Source organism: Macaca thibetana, chromosome 4 (genome assembly GCF_024542745.1).
Source record: "Macaca thibetana thibetana isolate TM-01 chromosome 4, ASM2454274v1, whole genome shotgun sequence".
Classification (NCBI taxonomy): domain Eukaryota; kingdom Metazoa; phylum Chordata; class Mammalia; order Primates; family Cercopithecidae; genus Macaca; species Macaca thibetana.
In genome coordinates, this window is record NC_065581.1 from 22,627,220 (window position 1) to 22,638,051 (window position 10,832).

Here is a 10,832-nt window from a genome sequence, read left to right on the forward strand (position 1 = left end):
GCCGGATGTGGCAGCTCATGCCCGTAATCTCAGAACTTTGGGAGGCTGAGGTGGGCGGATCACTTGAGGTCAGGAGTTCGAGACCAGCCTGGCCAACATGGCAAAACCCCATCTCTACTAAAAATTAAAAAAAAAAGAAAAAAAAGCCAGGCGTGGGGGTGCGCCTGTAATCCCAGCTGCTAGGGAGGCTGAGGCGGGAGAATGGCTTGAACCTGGGAGGCATAAGTTGCAGTAAGCTGAGATCATGCCACTGAACTCCAGCCTGGGCAACAGAGCGAGACTCTGTCTTGAAAAAAAAAATGACAAAAGAAATGTTTTGCCAACACATGCCCCTGCTATCAGTGGTTGTGCAGTTGCGCATTACACAAATTTAAGGGAAACGATTCTCACAATAGTTGGTCTGTATGACTGCCAGAATGCATCCCATCTTTCTATATTTTCTCCCCTTCTTTAAGATAGTACTTATTAAATAATACAAATGATTGTAATATCCATTAGATTACTGTATAAGCAATGCTGACTTTGTCAATTACTCATGATTTTTTTTGGAGTTGGCTCCTATTTCCAGTTTCATTACACGGTGATTTCCTTCTATTCATGTATGCTACATAGAATAGTCCTCTCTTAACCATGGGGGATATATCTCAAGACCCCGGGTGGTTGCCTGAAACCTAGAATAAACCCTAAATACACTCTGTTTTTTCCTAAGTCAAAAACTTTCACCTTTTCACTTAAAGGGGACACTTTATGGCTTCTCTTTGGCATATCCCATTTACTAGCATCACTACTCTTGCACATTGGAGGTGATTATTTTTAAAAGTTTCAACATTTCAATAGCTTTAGGTTTGCAAGTGGCTTTTGGTTATGTGGATGAATTTTGTAGTGAAGAAGTCTGGGTTTTCAGTGCACCCATCACCTAAATACTGTACATTATATCCAATAGGTAATTTTCATCCCTCACTCTCCTCCCACCCTCTCCCTTCTGAGTCTTCCATTGTGTTCATTTAGAATCAATGCCTCCTCCCACCCCATGGAAACCAGTGATTTGTTTTCTCTCCCTGTGTTTTTGCCTTTTCCAGTATGCTATATAAATAGGATCACACATTACCAATGTATTGTGTCTAGCTTCTTTCACTTAGCATACTCTATTTCAGATTCATTCACATTATTTTGTGTATCAATAGTTCATTCATTTTTATTGCTTACTAGTATTCCATTGTGAGTATGTATCACAGCTTATCTGTTGATGTAATGAGGATATTTGGGTTGTTTTCAGTTTTTGGACGTTATGAATAAACTTAGTATAAAAGTTCAGGAGAGATTTTTTTTATGAACATACTTTTTCATTTCACTGGGGAAAATTCCTAGGATTGGGATTGTGTCATTTGTTAAGTACATGTTTAACTTCATGAGAAATTGATAAACTATTTTTCAAAATAAGCTATGCCATTTTGCATTCTCACCAGCAATGTATGAAAAATCTAGTTGTTCAATAATCTTGCCAGTACTTGGAATAGTTGTTATTTATTTATTTATTTATTTATTTATTATTTTAGCCATCCAATATTTGTGTAATGGTGTCTGGTAGGGGTTTTAATGGCTTCTAATGTTGTATAAATAATTATACATAATTTTATTAGTTAATTTATCTATATTCTTCTCTGATTTTCTTCTTAGATTCTCTCCTGTACATGGATTTAGAAAACAGGGCAAATGTCACCTTCTCTGTAGCAGCTTTTCAGACTGCTAAGATAAACTCTTCCTCGTTGGTGTTAGAGTGGCAGTAGGAACTTGCCTTTGGTGGTCCATTTCTTATTTGACTCTACCTGCCTGCTTCTCTGTAAAAATGTTGAATTCCAGGTGAATAGGGACTCAGTTGTACTCATATTTGTATCTTGGGTTCCTATTTCAGAGCCTGGTGTTTAGCTTATGTTTAACTAAATTGTAATTAGATATATGAATTTAGATCAACTTAGTTTCCTCCCATGTCCAATAAGAGAGTTAGATCCTATATAATCACAGTGGCTCTGTCTGTGCAGGTGCTGTATGACTTTATCATTTCGTCTGGCTGCAGGGAATAAGTTCTACTAAATGTGTCAAGAGTACAGAGTAGGGCAAATACCTATATGCATGGCAGCTAATGCTATGATAATTATCTATAATAATAATTACATGTATTGAGTACAGAATAGGTGGCAGGAATTGCACCAAACCAAATATTTAATACACTATTTTATTTGTTCCTCATAACAACCTTGTGAAGTAGGTATTATTAAATAATATTCTCATTTTATAAATCAGGAAATGGAATATCAAAAAGGGTTAAGTAACCTATCCAAAGTCACCCAGCTGTTAAATTGCAGAGCTGGGATATGAACTCGGATCTGTTGCTTTCTAAATCCTTTGCCATTCCCCGTTGGGCAGCATAGTTCTATCCTATGCGTGCACTGTTCCAAATTCATTGTGTTGCCCATCTGTTATAAAAATCATAGCTGAAAGTCCCAGGAAATAAGGGGATTTCCTGCCTTTGAATAAAACAAATAAAAAGTGTTTTATAAATAACCTCTTTAAACAGTTACTGAGGGAAACCCAGAAGTAATAGGTGGAATTTAATGAGCCATTTGGATGTCTAAGGTACTTTATCATAGTTGAAAATAGCGCACCTTCCATTGAGAAATCAAAATGCCACACACTAGATGAATGAATGAGGAGGTTGACGTTCCTGCTGACCAGAGTTCAGCAGCCGTTAGTACTAGCAGTGTGTATAAGCTGTTCCGGGGGTACGGAGGTTCTATTTCTTCCATCACTCCTGTCGCTCAGCCCAAGATCCTGTTGCTTCTCTTAATTGCATGTGCTTTATTTTGTAGTACCTGACAGTTTATTAAAGCAAAAAGAAACTGTTGTGGTTTATCATTAAACTCACACTGTAATTACATTTCCACACACGTAGGCTTTTGTCAGCTTTACAATTCAGCTCAATATTGCATACGTTAATGCCATTAGGATATTAACAACTATTAGATGCCAGGTAGAGCAATCTGTTTTTTCGTTAAGCAATAAGTAACATTTAGGGATATGCTATTGATGATATTGACAAGTGAGCAAAGACCTGAGGCATGGAAAGAGGCTCCATGTTGAAGCTGCACCCTGTGCTGCCACTCCGGCCAGTTCAGAGACAGGCTGTGAGTCACCCCAGTGTCCTGGATGTGTCCAGTCATGACAGGGCCTTGGAGGTTTAGAGTGGGAGAAAAACAACTCAATGCATTAAAAAAACTTAAATAGCCTTATCCTCATATCCTTCATAGGATAAATTCCTGAGGTAAGAGGGATGTTAAGTATTCAGAAAGGAGGGGTACTGATGAATTGTTTGATCTTCTGAATGAAAATGTGCTCTTGCTCTTTGAAATTATTTTTATTACTACCTATATTGTGCCTCACAGGCAGCAACAGGTGTACAAAATTGGAAGTACTGTATAAGATAATAGAGAAGGAAATGTAAAAAATATATCTGGAAAGAAACAAAGCAAAATTAACCCATAAGAAATTGTTTATAAGTTATGTGAAGTGTCATAATTTCATGGTTGTCTTTGAAAGCAATGGTGCTAGTTAGCACTTGAGCATGGTTCATATATTATAATAATATTTTCATTATTGCCAGACTTCTTTCAGAATGTATTGATGAACAATGTATTAGGTTTTGGATATCCTTACTCATTTCTCCCAAATTAGCAGTATCTATTAACTACTTGTAGTAGTTATAAGTAGTTTACTAAATTTGTTATAATAGACAAAGATTTAACATATATCATGAGAATCACATGCTATTACATGTGGTGGTTTGAAAATCACCTACTTCACTCACTCTCCTCACCTCACTGCATTCCCTTCACCCTCTCAAAGAGGAGTTGCTATTTTAATTGAGTTCAATATATCTGGACTTTTCTTTAGACAGTTTTATAATGTCACCATATCATGGTGAAAATTTTTTTAAACAAGCAAATGACTGACTGTGGAAACTTGGCATCACTTTCTAAAATGAGGAGGATAACAGAATTTTGGAAAGTTCTTTCTTCTCTATGGAACCATTTTTCACCCTCGTCACATTGCTTCTGCTTATCCACCACACCTAGGAATTGCTACTTTGGCCAGATTTAAAGACACAAATGAGGCCCAATTTATAGTTGGTGGTTAAATTGTCACAAAGTATTATACGTGAATGAAGCTCTCTCGTTTTTGTTTCTTGCTTCGATGTCATAAGTTGACATGACAGCCCCACTCTCTGTCCCTTTCAATCTCTTACTTACATTATAAAAAGAACAAATAGAGTTGGCCACTTTTGCAGCATGATGAGCTACCTTGACTTCACACCACTGCGTTCATATATTGGATTTCTCATTAATTTGGGCTCAGCAGCTTGTTAGGGGGGAAATGAGAACTTAAACTTAAGGCCAAAGAAGGGCATTTCCTTTCCTCTAAATTAATCACTTCAATCCAGATTTATTTTAGGGTTTAATTAGGAGTTATGGACAGTTGAATAATTATAATAACGTGGTAATTAAACTTCTGATTTGTTACTCTCTCATGTTTGTGTGGCTCCTTTTGAAATCGCATATCTTAGGAATGATGGGAACTTGTAGGAATGATGGGACCATAATCAATCACGTGCTGTAACTCAGTACAGTAAAGAACCTCAACTTAATTCCTAATATTTTGATTATTGTCTATTTTTCAGCAGATTAAATTTAATTATTCACTTTCAGACCTCTAGAAAGATGACAGAAATATACAATTCTTTCCCAAATTTGGCCACTGGTGAACTCTAAGAAAAGTTGTATTAGCGGATGTTATTTGTATAATTTGTTTTCTGAAGTATCAACGCATATATTTTCCCCAACTGCATTATAAGCACCTTAAAGAGAAAAATGACATATTATTCAAAATTTTTAACCCTAACACAATGTACAGCACCTAGGCAGTAGTCAGTAAATATTTGCTGAGTATAATAGATAACTGTGCTATGTTAGTTGTCAAAAGGGCTAATTTTCTACCTATAATTTTGTGTTTCTCTCCATTTTTCACATTTTAGGAAAACAGTATGAGGAGTTATTTATAGATTTTACATTTGACCTTTCCAAATGAATTAAAAATAAGTGTAGATTATTCATGCATTTGATTTAGAAATTTATAATTACATTCTCATGTAAGAGAGCCTGGAAATAGCAAAACACTGCTCTTAGAGGCTGTCAGTCAGCTCATCCTATCTGTCATCCTATCCCATATATTGTTGAATGAATAAATATATAATTGAATTTGTTGCATTAAGAGCTAAATAACAATTTTATTTGGTTTACAGTTTTAGAGGGGTTCAGTTTACTTAGCAACATACGTAGAAAAATTCTGTCAGGGTATTTTGTATACAGAACATAAGGGAAAGGGATTACTATTATCTTTCTCATTTTTGTACATTTACTATCTTTTTAGAACTTCTACAGTTCTCCATTGCTGTTGGACAGTAGAAGGCCAGTGATTTTTCTTTTGTGCATCTATTTTTTTTTTGGCTCTGGTGAGCTTAGACATGACCAATAGAAATGTATTCATAGAGGGCAGTTATCTCCGATATTAAAATCTATAAAGAGCTTGCCTCTGTGAAATTTTATATTTGAAAAGCTTGTAGTAAGATAAACAGTTCTGTTTCAGGCCACTCATGACTCTATCAAATGAGACTGATCTAACAAAAAGATAAAGTAAAATTAAATAATATTTGACTTGGCAAGTTGTACATTTAGATTCTTTTCTCTACTAAAACGCCATAGGTACTGAAAATTGTAGCCTTTGAATATCGAAAATTATGTCTTTTTGTGACTCCATTCAAATCCTAGCACATAACTACTCTGATGGTTAATACTAAGTGTCAACTTGATTGGATTGAAATATAAAAAGTATTGATCCTGGGTGTGTCTGTGAGGGTATCGCAAAGGAGATTAACATTTGAGTCAATGGGTTGGGAAAGGCAGACCCACACTTAATTTGGGTGGGTAAAATCTAATCAGCTGCTAGCATGGCTAGAATATAAGCAGGCAGAAAAATGTGAAAAGAGAGACTGGACAAGCCTCCCAGCCTACATCTTTCTCCCATGCTGGATGCTTCCTGCCCTCAAACACTGGACAAATTCTTCAGTTTTGGAACTTGGACTGGCTCTTCTTGTCCCTCAGCCTGCAGATGGCCTACTGTGGGACCTTGTGATCATGTGAGTTAATACTTAATAAATTCCCTATATATATATATATATATATATATATATATATATATATATATATGTATTCTATTCTATTAGTTCTGTCCCTCTAGAGAACCCTGACTAATACAACTACCCACCATCTCATAAGTTCACCAGAACTTCTGGGTATCAGAATTTTAGAAAGTAATGAGGCTTTTTGTAGAATGCCATGAAATATACATTGTTTGTAATTTCACTGTACTATACACAGTCACAATCACAAAGGCTTATGTGCAGGGCAGTAGAGGAGCCCATGAACCATGAGCCATCTTTTCAGAAGTATGGCACTGTGAGTAAGAGCTCAAATCTGGATTCAGAGGTGAGTTCAAATTCCAATTTTACTACTTACTAAAGGGGGCTCTTAGGAAAGTAGCTCATTCTCTCTCTGGCAGAAATGGCCAACTGTTCATCAAAATTTGTAGCATCACCCATTGTGTGGAGATGTTGCTAAGCACAGGCTTCCCCGTCATGGATTCAATTTCCTAATCATCTTTGCATCTCTATGGAGCTATGTGACCAGCTCTCACTAACCGAAGGTGGGCAGGAATAAAGTGTGTTATTTCTTGGTTCTCAATGATTAAGAAGTAAGTGTGCCTGCTTTCCTCTTTCTTCTTCTTCCACAGTGACCTTGGAAGCCAAGTGCTGAAGATAGTGGAGCTACGACAATAAAGAGCTTGAGTCTTCAATCCTTACATGGCAGACCATCCACTCAGCACTCTCATCAAACTGTTATGTGTAAGAAAAAGAAATAAATGTATATTTTAGCTGCTAAGATTTCAGGGCTTATCTGTTCTAGCAGCTAGTGTTGCCTTAACTACTGTAGTCATTAAACTTCAGTTTTTCTCATTGATATAATAAAGATAAATGTATTTATACTTTCTGTATATGTTCAATGATGATGAGTGTTCTAGATGAGCTAATGCATGTACAGCATGGAAAAGAGAAAGTTCTCAAAAAAAGTTAGAATTAATGTTATGAGGGTTTACTATTGTTATTTTTATATGAGCTCTGTGAATTTTACTAACACCAATGTTTCCTGGAGGATAAGTGGTAGTAGATACCAAGGAAGTAAAGGTAAATATATGTGGAAAATAATTAACACTGAGAATATATTAATGGTGTCATTTCTTTCCCTATGGGTCAGGAAAAAGTTTCTATTTATTTGGTTTTGCTGAATTCAGCATGCTGCAAGCAACATTACCTTGAAATTAGGTTGAGCAACCAGTGTAGCTTTGCTCCATACATAAAAATACAGGATCAGAGCACAGTGCCTGCATCCGTGCCTCATTCCATCTTCACGTCACTTCTCTTGTTTTAAAATATTCATTTTAGAGAATCTGTTATCTTCAGGTGTTATGTTGGTTGATTTTACTTGCTCATCTTTAAAACAGGAGAGGTGACATTCATTGGTAAAACTCCTAGGGAATAGAGGCGCATGATCAGTCACGAGCTTCAGCCTCAGGCACTGCAAAGCATGAAGCAAGAGACAGTATAAAGGGAGATGAGTAAACCAGTGACAGAAATGGTACAGCTGGTGCATCCGGTCATGTGAGGGATATAAAAGAAATGCGGACACCGTTCTCAAATCTGCTCAAAATTGCACACATTTCAATTTATTCCCAGGGCCATGGTCTCAAGTATTCTGAATTTCACTATTCACACAGTCCTTGGTATATTATTTTGTTAGTAAAGCCTTCCTGACTCTTCGAAGAGATAATTGTTTTCTCACAAAGAACAGACTGACATTCAATTGGTATACCTCTCTTCAAACTTTATTCCACATAAAATATCTACACTTTAGATTATCAAGTACATCAAAGTGTTATTTCTATGAAGACACTTTCAGGTTTGTGCCTATATTGGCTGTTGTTATTTTAGACTATTTTTATTTGGTGCAGTATGATATGTGTAAGGTTCTTGTGTTGGTTCGAAGCCCGAGAGCGCGCCAACAGACAACATGAGGCAGTGTGCAGCAACATGCTGTTTTAGCAAATGCCTGGGTGCAAGCAGGCTGAGGCCTAAAATGGCGTCAGCTCCTACTGAGAACAGGGCAAAGGTTTTATAGTCTCCTATAAACAGGAAGTGTCTTAGTCTGACGTAACTGCTACGTTGTACCCGGATGGCCCCTTCTTCGATCTTTAGGGTACCTGTCTTCCGGCCAGGGTAGGTGTCTTCTGCTGGCTTTCTTCTTGCTACTGCTATTTTGCTGGCACACGCTGCTGGCGCAAGTTTGCGCCCTGGAACTGGACCCGAGAAGGGAGGAGTTATTCATCTCCTTAAGCTTTCAGGCCCCGGGGAGACTCTTACAGTATGATATTAAGATGGTTATACACTAAGGTGGGATGATGAAATTGATATAAACAAATAGAGTTAAAAGCTACTTTAGAGGCCGGGCGCGGTGGCTCAAGCCTGTAATCCCAGCACTTTGGGAGGCCGAGACGGGTGGATCACGAGGTCAGGAGATCAAGACCAACCTGGTGAACATGGTGAAACCCCGTCTCTACTAAAAAATACAAAAAACTAGCCGGGCGAGGTGGCGGCGCCTATAGTCCCAGCTACTCGGGAGGCTGAGGCAGGAGAATGGCGTGAACCCGGGAGGCGGAGCTTGCAGTGAGCTGAGATCCGGCCACTGCAACTCCAGCCCGGGAGACAGAGCGAGACTCCGTCTCAAAAAAAAAAAAAAAAAGCTACTTTAGAAATACTAGTTACACTTTATGTCCCTTCTTTTTTTAATCCAAGATATAAGTGTTTTTGGAGAAAATAACAGAAGGTAAGATATACATTCTACAGAACAACAAAATATAAGCATTCTCATTCTGTGGGTCCTCATATAGCCTTATATAGAGAACTAAGTAGTTATTCAATACGATTTTGCTAAATTAAAGTTTGATGTTGATACATGCAACAAAATCTGACCCCATGTTTATTTTCAGAGTTCAAATAGGTTTACAGTGTGAGAAGGTTGGATTCAGGTCATTAAAACTGTAGGTGGATATCTCACTAATGTGCTGTATGCCTATTAGTAGAGAAGCTTCTATTGACTGAGCACTTCTATCATGTAAGAGGGTTTTCTGAGCTGCTCAGTGTCTGTCAGTTAACGTCTGGGTGAAGAACTGAGGGCCTCAGGCAAGACCAAGGGCCCTTGATCCAAATGGCCATTAAATACACCTGACCTGGAGGGTATTAACACTGCAGACATCTCAGGAACGCCAAAAAATCTGCGTAATGAAGTTTCTTTATATTTAAAGGTTCAGTTTGTGTTCCTGTTTTTCCCTTGTAGAGTTTTATTCTTGTGCTAGCATATGACCAATAGAAAACAACACGTGACTTACTCCATTAGGATTTATATATATGTAATATAAATTATATGTAAATCGATAGTTCTATGTAAAGAATACATTACCTATAAACCTACAGTTATATATAAAAATACTTATATACATACAAACTTTATGTATATATGTATATAAATATATGTAAATTTTCATATATGAATATATAAATACTTAGATATATACATACAAACTATTGTCTTAAGTTGATCAAAACATCTTTTAAATTTAACGTAGGGAAGCAACATCAAAAGTATAATTTAGCAGAGCTTCTAAACAGAACCTAAAGTCCCAAATGTTCCTCTTGATTTGGTGATTTATGACCTCTGTTACTCTAAATAAGTTACTTTGTTCTCTTGGATATTCAGTTTCTTTATTGGTAAAATGAAAAGCATAGTTTGTTTTTTTTTTATCATGTGTCAGCACAGTTGTGAAAATTTAAGAAAATATAAAATAGAGGCGTTTGTATTATTGCACAATTTACACTGTTTATATATTGACTATTATAAGTTCAATAAAAACAAATCTCCATTTTATCAACTAGTAATTTTTTCACAGACTTTATTAGCTAATTAAAGTGTATGTCCACTTGGTTATATCTTCCCACATACAATATTCAAAATTTAAGTTACCATCCTGACTTCTTTGAAAATACTCACAAATCTTTTTTATTGAAACATTATATAGACATTATTGCACATGCATATTATTTATATTTATATTATGATTTTATCAGACATTTAATAGAATTTAAATAAACTACAGCTTTGGAAAATTTCTGTTTCTTCAGAAAACTGGGGAAACCTCTCTGAGAACGCTGCATTTGTAATAAATTATTGATTTTTCCTTCCCCAAGAAGAGAAATGAATACATAAATAGTTTGAGGAACATCCTTTCCATTGGATAATCTTTACCTTTCTACTGTTCTCTTCCAAGTATTCTAAGTAGTAGGCTCTTAGACACGACCTTGACGTCAACAAATGCTGTTATTCCATGTGTGAATATGCTCCAGATTCCTCTCTCTAGCTATTACAATGTGATTTTCTCACGTTTTAAGGCAAAGGGACCTTTTGAATGTGTTCAGACACATTTGCCCTATTCAGAGGACAGAAATTGTTGAGCTTGAGGGAAATCTTTATTTTTCCCATTGCCTGCCCAATCCAAAAATGTTCAGCTGCAGATCCTGGCCTCTCCACACTTAATTCACAAGCCCAGAAAGTGCA